The sequence below is a fragment of the Sus scrofa genome, chromosome 5 (genome assembly GCF_054392235.1).
Source record: "Sus scrofa isolate SSC_HxYL_T2T_F1_AM1 chromosome 5, Sscrofa_HxYL_maternal_Yorkshire_Landrace_v2.0, whole genome shotgun sequence".
Lineage (NCBI taxonomy): Eukaryota > Metazoa > Chordata > Mammalia > Artiodactyla > Suidae > Sus > Sus scrofa.
This window is the reverse complement of record NC_139387.1, coordinates 103,184,892-103,197,878: the sequence shown is the minus strand read 5'-3', so window position 1 is coordinate 103,197,878 and position 12,987 is coordinate 103,184,892. Positions and strand designations below refer to the sequence as shown.

Here is a 12,987-nt window from a genome sequence, read left to right as displayed (position 1 = left end):
AAAACATGATGATGTTTAAACATAATAACTAGATATAAAATATCCATTTATTTATTATGAATATATTTGGTACCAGTTGTGAAGATCAATTTTCAAGAGTAAATTTTATTTACTATATCACACATCCATCCATTGAATAAAGTTTTTCCATTTATGAAGGAGTCATTATTTAACAGTTCTGTCCCGCAGGTCTTTATTCCATTTCTGCTCTAAATTGCTGGAACATGACTTCGATTCCTAACGATCAATTTCTTGCTGGATTCTTTGCTGTCCAGCATCTCAAACTACTTTCTTTAAGGCCACCAGTGACCTTCCCTTCAAATTACGGTGGAGTTTTCTTTGTTCCTATCGTTTGAGCCTTTCTACTGCCTTTCGAGTGGTTGACCACCACATTCTCAATTACACTTTTGTCTAGTTTCAGGAACACTGGTAATACCTGGTAGAAGTTAAACATTTGGTCGCTCAGTTTCTATAACCGTTGCCAAGTGTACACCTCTTCGTATCCTTCAAATATCTGTGAGTTCCAAAGGATTCAAAATTTATAAGGAGATGTTGATAGTATTTTGACGTTGTTTGGCATGTAACTCAGTGCATAGCCTAGGAGTCATCCACCTTCTAGTGACAAGGATGCTGCAGAGATAGGCAGGTAGTTTAATACTTTAGGGAAGTCCATTCAATTTTCCTTTCTACCATTAAGATTCACTGGCACCTCAGTGCCTTTGTTTTTCCTTGGGGTCCTAAGTGCCATTTATTTAACTGCTATCCTTACCCTAGAATTATGCTAGGTGCTGGAGACTCAGTGATGACTCACAGCAGAATGACCATTATTTTCATGATGATTCAAGTGGTGACAATTGGAATTACAAACTTTATTAATTAAGAAATCCTCCAACTGTAACTCTTGTAGGTGTTAAATATGGTTTTAAGGGCCTGTGATAGCAAGATGTGCCCTGTTAAGGAACTCGAGGGGTCCTACGCTAAGGATGCACTTCTTTAACTGAGATTCGAAGGATGAGTAGGAGTTCAGTTTGTGAGCAAAGATGAGAGGACAGGCATGAGCTAAGTATCAGTGGTGGGGCAGAGGAGAGACTGTACGAGGAATGAAAAGAAGGCAAGTGTGGCTGAAATGCGCAGCGTAACCAACCATGCTGGGCCACGCACACCATGTTAGTTTTGCGATTATCCTGCAAGTAACGGAAAGGAGTCAGGGAATTTTAGGTGACAAGGGGATGAAGAGAGGCGATGGGAAGGAGGAAAAAAGGAATGCCATACTCAGATTTATTTTTCCTGTGTAAAGGTTTATGTGGCTTTCTTACCCTCGGTACCATCTTTCTCTTCCTGATCTAAAGGTAGGAGGCTGTTCTAGTAGTTTAGATTTACTTATTTGTCTGAATCAAAGCCCTCTCATTTTGAGTCTCCTTAGTTGCTTGCTTCCTCTTCACAACCCCTAAATAGTGGATTTCCCTAAAGCTTTCTCTCTAATTGATGTCCTTTAGGCACACTGGTTTTTTATGTCAACAACCTGAAGATGGTTATTACGTATCAACTCCAATATTATAGATCAAATAGCTACAAAGGTATGCATTGCGTATTTTTAATGGCATCTCAAACACAGAAAATCCAAATCATTTAAAGAGAAAGTAAATCAGTTGCTATCCCCTCCTCAGGCAGCTGGGTACTCAGGCATTCATTTAACAAACATCTGCTGTACCCTTTTGCAGGTCATGGGTATTCAAAGAAGAATGAGGTAGAACCCTTGACTTTTTTTTATGTTTTATTGAAGTATAGTTGATTTAGAATGTTGTGATAGTTTCTGCTGGACAACAAAGTGATTTGGTTATACACATACGCACATTCATTCTTTTTCAGATTCTTTCCCACATAAATTAACACAAAATATTGTGTAGAGTTCCCTCTGCTACACAGCAGTTACGCATCACAGCATCCTTGACTTGAAGGGAACAAAATATTCTCTGCGATTAGTTACCATATATTCCCTGTGATTATCATAATCCTGTATGCTGCTGAATTCTTTTTTATACTTTTTTTTTTCACTTTCCCTTAAATATTTTCTTTTCTGGATCTACACCTCCTTAATGCTTCAGAGTTCCTGCTTATTTCCTTCCCCTAAGACTACTTCTCTTTCCTGGTCTAAAGTTATCACTTTCACCCATTATGTGATACTACGCTGAAAATTAACACTTAAAGATCTAGGCAAGCAGGAAGGAGTTCTGCAGAAGCAGTCAGGCAATGCATTGCTTTTCCTGAAGTGACCTGCCTACTTGTCCCTTGTGCCCCATCATGACATCCGAAGTCTTGATGCAACATCAACACCACCCGTATCTCTGTATCTCCACCACCTCCCAGAGTGTCTGTACCTGTAGGTGTGGGAGGCTGCAGGCAAAGCCTCAATGATTATGCCTCCACTGGATGCCGTCTCTTTCTCCATATTAGAGACTTGCTATTATTGTGTAAGTGAGTAAGCTTAGAACGACAGTTTGGGGGACAATCTTATGACGCAAAAGCATCAAACTAGTGAATCATCTTCTCTAACGGTCGGTACCTCTCTCTCGCTCCCTCCTCCCCCACTACTAATTTTTTTTTTTTACCATAAATTACATGTCACCTAAATCACAGAAAGAAAGGAATGAGATAATGATTCATTTTTTCTATTAGAATAATTTTAAATACATAGCTTTTCTATAATGTTATTTTAGTGATTTAAAAAATATCTGCAGTGAGTTGAGTCATCTGATAAGAGGAGAGTCCATTTCCCTGGATCTTTGAACCCACCCTGGCCGATTATCGAAACACTGGGTTGTTCAGGATCAGACAGCTCCGATGGCTAGGTGACGTCTGGTCAAGATCTTCAAGAGCGCCTCAGGGATTCTTTCCCAAACTCTGATACCCTCCTCGATGTTATTCTGTGTGTCCCTCCTTTGTATTCCTGAGTAATTAGTCACCCCATGGGATATCATCCATAATTTAAAATAAATTAATAGAACAGGGGATTTAATTATACTGTTTGAAATTTCATGAAGTAGCTTCTCTGGGCCCTTTTTCTCCTTTGATGGGTCAGACGGCTTTAAATAGTCCCAAAGTAATTTTACTTCCAGTCTGTTTTAGGAAGCATCCCACATTTACTCAAAATTACAGCACTCGATCTCTTCACAGACTTCCCATAATGTTTCAATTGAGAAAAACTCAAATTAGGCTTCCGGCCAAGGCTTTCCCTTAGGAGGTTAGGATCACCTTGTCCCGACTGGTTCTGCTGTTGGTTCCCTTCCTCCTCGCCTCCGGTCACTCCACACTCTGGCTGAACACACTGTGCCTTCTTCTCCCATTGTAAGAGTGTACTTACCGGAGACCCCTCTGTCTGAAATTTCTTTGCTGATCTCGACCCGGCAAATTCTCTACTCATTTTTGAAAACTGATAGCTTATTTGGAAAACTTTTCTGATATTCACAGGCAGAATAAGTCACGTCTTGTCTCTGATCCCTTAGCACTCTCTGCATACTTCTAATATGAAACCTATCCAAGTGTGTCATAATTATTCATATTCAAATTTACATTGACCTCTAGACCATGAGCCTTTCAGAACAGGGGTAGTGGTTTGTCGACTGTTAGCATATCATAAGGGGTCAATACTTACGTGCTTATGCTTTAAAGAAGTTGTGGAGGAGTTCCCGTCGTGGCTCAGTGGTTAATGATTCTGACAGGAACCATGAGGTTGCGGGTTCGGTCCCTGGCCTTGCTCAGTAGGTTAAGGATCCAGCGTTGCCGTCAGCTGTGGTGTAGGTCGCAGACACAGCTCAGATGCCACGTTGCTGTGGCTCTGGCCTAAGCCGGCGGCTTCAGCTTGGATTAGATCCCTAGCCTGGGAACCTCCATATGCTGCAGGAGCGGCCCAAGAAATGGCAAAAAGGCAGAAAAAAAAAAAAAAAAAAAAAAAGAAGTTGTGGAATAAGAGTATTTGGAAGTAAAGAAAAAAATACCTTCGTAAAATGATTGGATTTTTAAAAATGTTTTACACCCATATTAACACTTCGATTCTACAAGATTATAAACTGTGGGGAACTTTATGCTTCTCTCCTTCCCCATCTACATGCCTATTGTTTCGAGGTTGGGTACATGGCACATACACTATTAAAACAAAACAAAATACACACACGACACATACACAGATTTTTAAAAATCAAATCATACATATCTTGCCTTTCAGTGCATGTTACGGATAAAGAACAGCCAAGAGTGAGAAAATGGCTGTAACCTATTTCTATCAGCACTTTACCACCCATGTGAGACAATGAGCTGTTGGAAAGTAAGAGTGTTGACCTCTCTCTTTGTCAGATAAATAAAACCTTTTATAACTACAAGTTTCAAGCTCTCATCATCTCACAAAGAACAATGAAATAAAAAGGTAAAGGCAAATAAAGTAAAAAAGAGTAAAATGTAAAAGGCAAAGCTATAGGATTTTCCATTTGTGTAGCACACATATAGGTGTGTGTGTGTGTATGTGTATATTTACAACCTACATGCATATGTGTGTGTCTGTACATATGTACATGACACCCCATATCTTGTAATTTTAAAGTTGGAAAAAGCTCCTAAAAGTTATTTGATTTTAATTTCACTTGTTTTTATAAAAAATGTAAAATCTAAGACATCAGAAATTTTACATGCAGTAGGTGATAAGGCTACATTTAGTATCAAAATCTGTTGAAATCAATATCCAATTTTAAAGAGCAATCTATCTCATCACAGTTCCCAAAGTTTTGTGTTTATGGTACATCAGAGTTTTCTTTTTATAAAAAATGGTTTTAATGAAACTCCTGGACTAATCAACACACACACACATAATACTAAGCAAGTTAGTAACAATAAAAATCCCAAAAAGAGGTAAAATTATTGAGCATATACTATAGGCCAAGCACTTTTCCTAGTGCTCAGAAGGTTTGCTCACAATATTTTCTCAACAACTCTATGCGGTATTTCCCCCATTTTATACATATGAAGAAATTAAGGCCTTGAAAGGGATAAAACAAGAAATTGTACTCAGGTAGTCTGGTCCCAGAAACCGTGTTCTCACCACAGGGCATGCAAAATCAACCAAGGGGAAAACCAAAGTTGTCTTTGAAAGCATCTGCTATTTGTTGCTCTTCTGAGCAGAACTGTTTATCCAATCATAGCCTCCCACTTAAAATTGAGAACAATCCCTGGAACTTATCCTTCCATCATACCGCTTGATCAATCACAGCAGATTTTATCATATTCTACTCCATATTATAAATTTCACCCTGTTCTGACTTGGCAATACAAATACGTATATCTGTTTTAGCAAAAACACATTTTTTCATACTGATTCAGATGCTACCGTACATCTCTGAAAGTTACAGTGCATAAGCGTCACTTCCAAACAAAGACCATGACCAAGACTGTCCTTACACTACACCCAACTCTTTGCCACCACAATCAGTATTACAAATCAATCAATCCTCTGCTTTTAGGAGAACTCTACATTTAGAATGCCCACTTTGATGTCAGTTCATATTTTACTTTTTACAAATATTGAAAACGTTAATTCGGGTATGTTACTAGGTAAAATTAGCAATATTCAAGGTCTAGTGTCCTGTAAAAAACTTTTTGGAAAATACGGCTTAATTATCACTTGAATTTAGCTAATTCATACTCTTAATTATTGAATTCTATTTTTTACTCTTGCATTCTGCACATTTCAAATGCACATGAGCAAAAGGACTAAGTTTCGGGATATAATTTTATTATTATGCAATATTAACAAGAGTAAAATATTTTGTGCTAAGTCAAGCTTGTGCAGGCAACTTCGAGTTTTACAATTTATGTGTATGTCACTGTATAGACTCTTTGGTGGCTAATTAAATGATACCATCTAAAAATGGTTTATCTTCAACTGATAGGTTCTGTGTACAGATTGATTTTCTCTGAGGAGGAGGTTAGATTTCAGGCTTTTTTTTTTTTTTTTTTTTTTTTTCCCTTTAAATCACTGGCCAGCTGTAAATAAATTTAATGGGTAGTAAATCTCACTTTTAGTTCAAGTGTCCTAGGAACTAGCATTAATATATGACACAACCACTGAAAAAAAATGGGTGTTAAACTTCAGATGATCTCTACTTTGCCTTATTCAAACACAAACTGTTATCACTAACTTTTTTTAATTAAAAGAAAGACAGAAGTCATCCATTTCTTACTCTCCTATTTATACTATCTAAACTCTATCAAAAGCCAAGCAACTATACAATCAATGTATTATGGCCTCCAAGAACTTCATTATAGAGGATAAATATAAAGTTGGATTGCTTGAATATACTCTATAATACAAGATAACTTTATTCGATAATGCTTTTTTGGGAATTCATGGTAATTTAATCATTTTTGGAAAAGCTGCAGGGATCAAATTCTAAATAAAATATAAGTTATTAAGTAAATGACAGATATTCTCATGACATCCAAATGTAACGTTTGGACGAATCTGAGAACTTAAAGATACATTGAACACAAGAAAGGCAGATAACTCGTGTTTCCCGTTTTCTAGCAAGTTCTGTTTTATTCAGACACGCTTTGATATACATTCTATATTTTTAGTAATTTCAAAAAAGAGAGCTTGCCAGATGGAAAAACATATAATATGCACAAGAGCAAGGATCTTTCATATCATTCAGTTATAAATCCTAAGCACCTAGAAGAGTACATGACACAGAATAAACAATAAACACAAAACAACAACAACAAAAAACCTAGTCAGATGGCCAGAAATATGAAGGGAGGGAGGGAAGGAAGGAAGGAAAAAAGGGAAGGAGAGAGGAAGAGAGAGAGATTGATTGGGAGCATAAAATTTGAAAACCTATTGTATGTTTGAGTGTTTTTCATTTACTGATTTACTGACTAGGTGATCTCTGGCAAAGGTTAAAAACTATTAATCTCTGTTTCCTTAGCAGCATGATATCAATTACCTTATCACAGATAGATTGTTAAAATACAACATTGCAAATCAATTTTACCCAATAAAATTTTTAAAAAGAATGGGTGATATTATGTCCATGAAAACAACTATTAAAATTATAAAGCACTTATAAACATTATTTTATGTACATAAAATACACACCTAAATATCCATGCAGTCACATACTAATATAAACCTAAGCTAAGACGACCTTGTGGCTACTATATTCTGGGTTTAACTAAAAAGTTGGCCATGGAAATCCAGAATTTCACACTGTTAAGATAAGCATAGACTTCATGACATATCCAAGTACTTCACCTGAGCAAGTAGAAAACTAAATGATATCATGCATTCAATAGTTAAAAGATGCTAATGAAAGTCCTTATATAAACCAAGTTATAGGACAAAATTAAGGCACACAAGAGGGGAAAAAAAAAGGGTATTATTTTGGAATAAGTAATAATATAACATGAGGAACAATTTTCAAAAGAAACAATGTATCACCCTCAGCCTCTGGAAAATGCAAAACTTCAGAAGGATAAAGGGAATCTGGTTATTATTGCGCACTTTTTCCATCTCTTCTTAAGACCTGTTAAATCTGTCATTTAATAACATTAACTTGGTATACTAGGTACAAATAATTGGATGAGATAATAGAGAGAAGAAAAATGCAAGAATAAAAAGATGATGATGACTTTCAGACAAAGCACATATGCATAAGGAAGGAGCCAAGCAACATAGAAATACATGCAGAATCACGCATCTTTCATCTATAGTCCCCTGCACTGAAAGTTCTTCCTGGGGAGTTTGTTGCATGGAATATTGCCATGAACTTATTGATATCCTTGCTTTAAAAATAAAATGAGAAGCAAAAACTTTCTGTCAATGAGCTCTACCATCCAGACAAATTCATGGATATTCATGGCGTACAAAGTTGTTCAAAGGAAAACAGGGAGATAAATGATTTTAACATTGTAATCACTAACAAAGCAGTGCATTCATGAGAGAAATCACAAGTATCTGTAACAGCGAGAAAAGCATTTATATACAGAAAAAAATACAATTGTAAATGTCCAGACTGTTAATTGGCCGAGGAAGATTTTCTTCATTGTTAATAGAATTTTAGAGATTTAAAGGAGATTTTTTTAGAGAATTAATTGTTAGGAAACAAATGCTTTCCCTTGGTCAAGATTGATCACCTGTGAAAATGACAGAGTCAATACCTTTGGGTAATGCAACTTCACTTTAAAGTACTTAATGGAAAAAAAAAATCGTTTCAAGCAGTGGATCATTATGTGTTCAAGTTCATCTTATCCAAACTTTTGGATTTCCACATTTAGATTCTGAAATTCACAGAATATGCTCACTTAAATCTCTCCATAAAAATTAATCCCCGATGCCTGTTTGTAAGCTTTTGAAGTTTGGTTGATTATGTTATCATTTTTGCTGAGACAATAAGCTCAGTTCTTTAGATTCCATTCATACACATCTGACACTTTCTCTGAACTCAGTTCTGTTCAGACCTGAATTGACTGAAGGAGACAAATCGAACAACAAACACTAATGCCAAACAGGACTGGGCTGGTAGAAGACGGAGAAGTGTGACCTCGCTGAGAAGCCCCTGCGGTCTCGGAGCACAACTGGAGCACCGACAAAACCTGATTTCTAATTACCCAAATTACTGCTTTGCACAGGTAGAAAGAGTCTTTGGTAAAGCAGAGTAAAAATACAGCTAAAAAGCATGAGCATATCACAGCCTGATGGACAGCTCATTACTCAAAAGTTTTATTACCCTAGAAGAGAAGGAAGTGCTGCTGTTCAAGTAAGAAAACATGTTATATTAATTAACAGCTATTTACACTTTTCTCTGTCTTCATTTCACAAAGAACTGCATTCGACTTTGAGATGACCATAGTCTGCTGCTTTATCTTGTGATAATAAAAAATACTTGAGGAGTTAAAAGTGTTCTTGAATTCGTCATTTGGTAGTATGTGGACATTCTCAGTCAATTAAATGCTTTTACTGTATCTGATTTTTCAGGATGGCACTCATATTTAATTATCTATGTCAAATAATTCAACTGCTGGAAATGTATGTTTTGCTACAATACTGTTCAGGATCCTCAGGTGTAAATATCACTACCAATAAATGATTAAAGAACTGAAGGCTTTAATTTCAGGGCTTAGATAATCTGCAGATGTTAAAACAAAATTTTGTTATATATTCAAAAGCACTTAAGGTAATAAACGCCTTTAACATCTCGCAGTTCCAGAAAAACAAAAAACAAAAAACAACCCTCACACTCTTCCTTAAAACTACTTGTTATCATCCTTTCCTTAGGCTAAAAATAATAAACATGGATACAAAGTACTATAACTTCATTTCAGAAGCTGAAGCCTTTGCTTGGCAAATTCTGTTTTATTATATAGACACAAGTTTGGAAAACTGTCCCAAAGAACTACCATTTAACAATTAAAAACTCTGATTCATTTTAAATTTATACCCACACCCCCTGGTTGGCATTTCTACTTCTACTCTTTGCTACTAAGAAATAGCACATTACAAAGAAATGGAGCAGAGTGTATACATATCCATGCATATTTTTAAAAACACATTCAAAATAATGATCTCACAATAGAAGTTACTTTACTTTTTCTAGAGAAAAGCTGAATTTACCTGCCATTCATTTCCTACTGCAAATTAGTTTGCCAGGTTCACGTGAGCACGCTCTTCTAAAATTCATTTTGCTAAATCCACACTTCCTTGTAACACTGGTAAACGTTTCTCTGATGAAAAGCCCACCCAATAGGAAGCCTGTTCAACCCTGACACCAGTTTCTGAGACTGCTTCCCCTGTTAGACACATCTACCTTTATTTTGAAAGAGAAGGTAAAACAGAAGAGGCTCTTACCAGAGACAGGGAAAACAATTCGTTCTGCTACATCCAACGGTGCTCAGTGCAGCCTGGCGGCATGAGTGATCCTTGGGCCTCACACAAAAGCGAGATAATTGGCTCTCAAAGAAGAGACGTAAACATCCATCATAAGGGCACTGGGGCTGAAACTGAACGCTACCTCTGCTCTTCTATGTACTCCGACTGGAAGATGATGTCACAAGCATGAACTGAGTGTACTCTCATTGGCTTCTGTTACCTGGAATCATATCTTAACCCTAAACTGTCAGCTGCAAATTGAAATGCTCATCTCGGACTATGATTTTGGCTGAGAAGGGGACTGAAAGTGAGGTGGAGCTGCTAGAGGACAGCAAACGGAAAACACTCTCCCCCAAATATGCTAGGATTGATTTATACAGTTAATGAGTTAGGATCCAGGAGAATTTTGTTTTCCAGACAGGTTTATTAAATAACATTATTTATAAAAGCTATGCCACAGAATGGCTTTGAAAGGAAAAAATTCATATAATCATGACATCTGGAATTCAAGATTTTCTAATTGCTTTGCATTGATTTTACAGAACTACCCCATGAGATGAAGAAAACTGAGTTGAGAAAAATTACCATGTAGACAATTTTATAGAGGAATTTTCAATCGGTTTGGCCAGAACAGCCAGGTATATTGCTAAATCCTCCAATAAAAATTTAAAAATGAAAATGCATTTTACTCTCTGAATCTTAAACAGTATCTCAAAGTTTTGTGTAATAAAGCGTAAAGTATGAGCTATTAAAAGAATAATATCACGAAAGCAACAATGTTACATTTTGATTTTTACAAAGAATAATTTATGTCAGTGGAACTGTAAACAAGCCCATCAGTAATTGAAGCCTACTTTATAATAGAGTGCTCTTCTCTTTGAGCACAAATGGGGAATAATTATCTATCCCTTACCCTCTAGTCTGACAAAAGCCCCAGACTTCTCCCCAGGCTTAAATCCAGTGAGAGAGGAGGATAATGGGCTAAGCTGGTTACAGCAGCCTCCTGCCAGAGGGACAAAACTACAATCACCTTGAAATATATCCAAGCTCTTCCCCACCAAAAGGAGCTGTCAGCCGTGTAACTGTGAGATGCAAGAATTACCAGAGCTATTCAATGGCCAGCTCCTTTTAAATCTAGCCCCGCCATATCCCAGGGCAAGCCCTTTGAAACCTGTGCAGCTCAGCATGCAAACAGTCCACGCACCTGGAGAGAGAGTAAGAGAAATTCTCTCCCTCCAATCCCACCTCTGGGAAAAGAAGGTCATCAGCTAGTGCCCTTGTGTCCATTATGTTGATTCATGTTCTTCTGAATAATGAGCTCAGGGCTCATAGTTGTTATAATCCCTCCACATTTCCAATGACAGAAAGTTATTGTTATTGCATGGCACAATGAGAGTTCTACAGGTTGAAAATTCATGAAAGGACATTTTCATAGAACCACACCTTCAAAATTTCCTTCCAAGTTTTGACTTTCATGACCACGGGTTTGATTATTTAATGACTCTGAGAAGTCAGTTAGTGTGTGAGCTAGGGGTAAGAGTTTTAGATTTGGGTGCAAAAGCCCCAGACTCCAATCCTTGCTCTATTACCTACTATCTACGACAACTTTGGAAAATTAATAACTTTCATGTATAGTATGAGAATGACAGTGCCACTTAATACCAAAAAAAAGGTGATATAGGGATTAAATGAGGCAATGTATGGAACATATTGTATAAAATAGAAAGTACTACATGAATATAAAATGCAACCAATATGGTTGTTATGCAAAAGGTCAAATGTGTTTATTTTAAAGGCATTTAGATAATTTAAAATGAAGAGTTAAGTCAGTGTCTTCAAAGTAATTAAGAAATATGATTATCCTAAACTCTTAAAATTTCAACTAGAAAATAATGTTGTAAATTAACTTGATTTATAACATTGATTCACTCAGTGGTGTCTCTTCTAAGTTGTTGCCTTTCCTGGTATTATTTGGAATTTAATCATTTTAGTCAAGTGCAAGAATCTAGATTCAAGAAGGCTATTTGTCAAAATGCACTTTGGGCCAACATGAAAGACATTGTTCATTTATTTCTGCCTAAAAACATGGGAGTTTAGATAGAAATGTGTGTAAAAAAAAAAGATCCATTGCCATGCAAAGTGACATAAAATTGAATTACAGATCAGAAAGATGAATTTGGACAATGGGAATGTCAACCATATTTCTGGTAGACAAATGATAATACCAAGACACTGTAACTGCTAAGAAGATATGACATGGAGAAAATAATTGTTTATGAAATAAATGCTTCTCTATTTTACACAACATATAAAATTTTAATGGTATAAATATTTAATGGCAGAGATATATAACTAGCAAAATTTGATTATATCTTGCATTTGGAAAGCATGCTGATATATACACCACCCACTTAATTTTTAAGATAAATGTATATTCTGATGATTTGAATAAAATCAGAATATAATGTTTTGTTTTGTTTTGTTTTTCTTTATTATGGCCTCACCTGCTGCATAGGGAAGTTCCCAGGCTAGGGGTTGAATAAGAGCTGCAGCTGCTGGCTTATGCCACTGCCACAGCAACGCAATATCCGAGCCACGTCTGTGATTTACGCTATAGCTTGTAGCAACTCAGGATCCTTAACCCACTGAGTGAGGCCAAGGATCTAACCTGCATCCTCAGAGACTATGCCAAGTTCTTAACCTGCTGAGCCACAATGGGAAGTCCTGATTATAGCGTTTTCTACTTCGTTTTGCATTTGTTTGGGGGCTGTGATGCACGTAGACATGGGATACTATGAAGAATGAGAAATAGAAATACTCCTAGTGCTCCAAAAACACTTGGTATCAAATACCCACATCCTTCACATGAGTCATTAATAAGTGAATACCTTGGCAAAGGGCCCTCGTTTCGTGCTATTAAAGTATGTAAATAAGATTTTTTAAGAATATAGATTTCGTTGCTTACATATTGCTTACACAAAATTGTAAGCAAAATTCTTTGCTTAAACAAAATCAAGGCTTAAACAAAATCATCAGTAAAATGTTAAGGGTTTTGATCATTAAACATGAAAGAATAT

At 36.4% G+C, this 12,987-nt stretch overlaps 1 protein-coding gene across 15 annotated transcripts in view; it reads right to left on the bottom strand.

Annotated features, from left to right (window-relative positions):
• The window catches only part of MGAT4C (MGAT4 family member C), a 731,126-nt gene that overhangs the window by 234,816 nt on the left and 483,323 nt on the right, over positions 1–12,987 (bottom strand). The window contains exon 1 of one of the 15 annotated variants that reach the window (XM_085024828.1): positions 9,890–10,043. The gene's annotated coding sequence lies outside the window, so the exon portion shown is untranslated. 15 annotated transcript variants of the gene reach the window in all.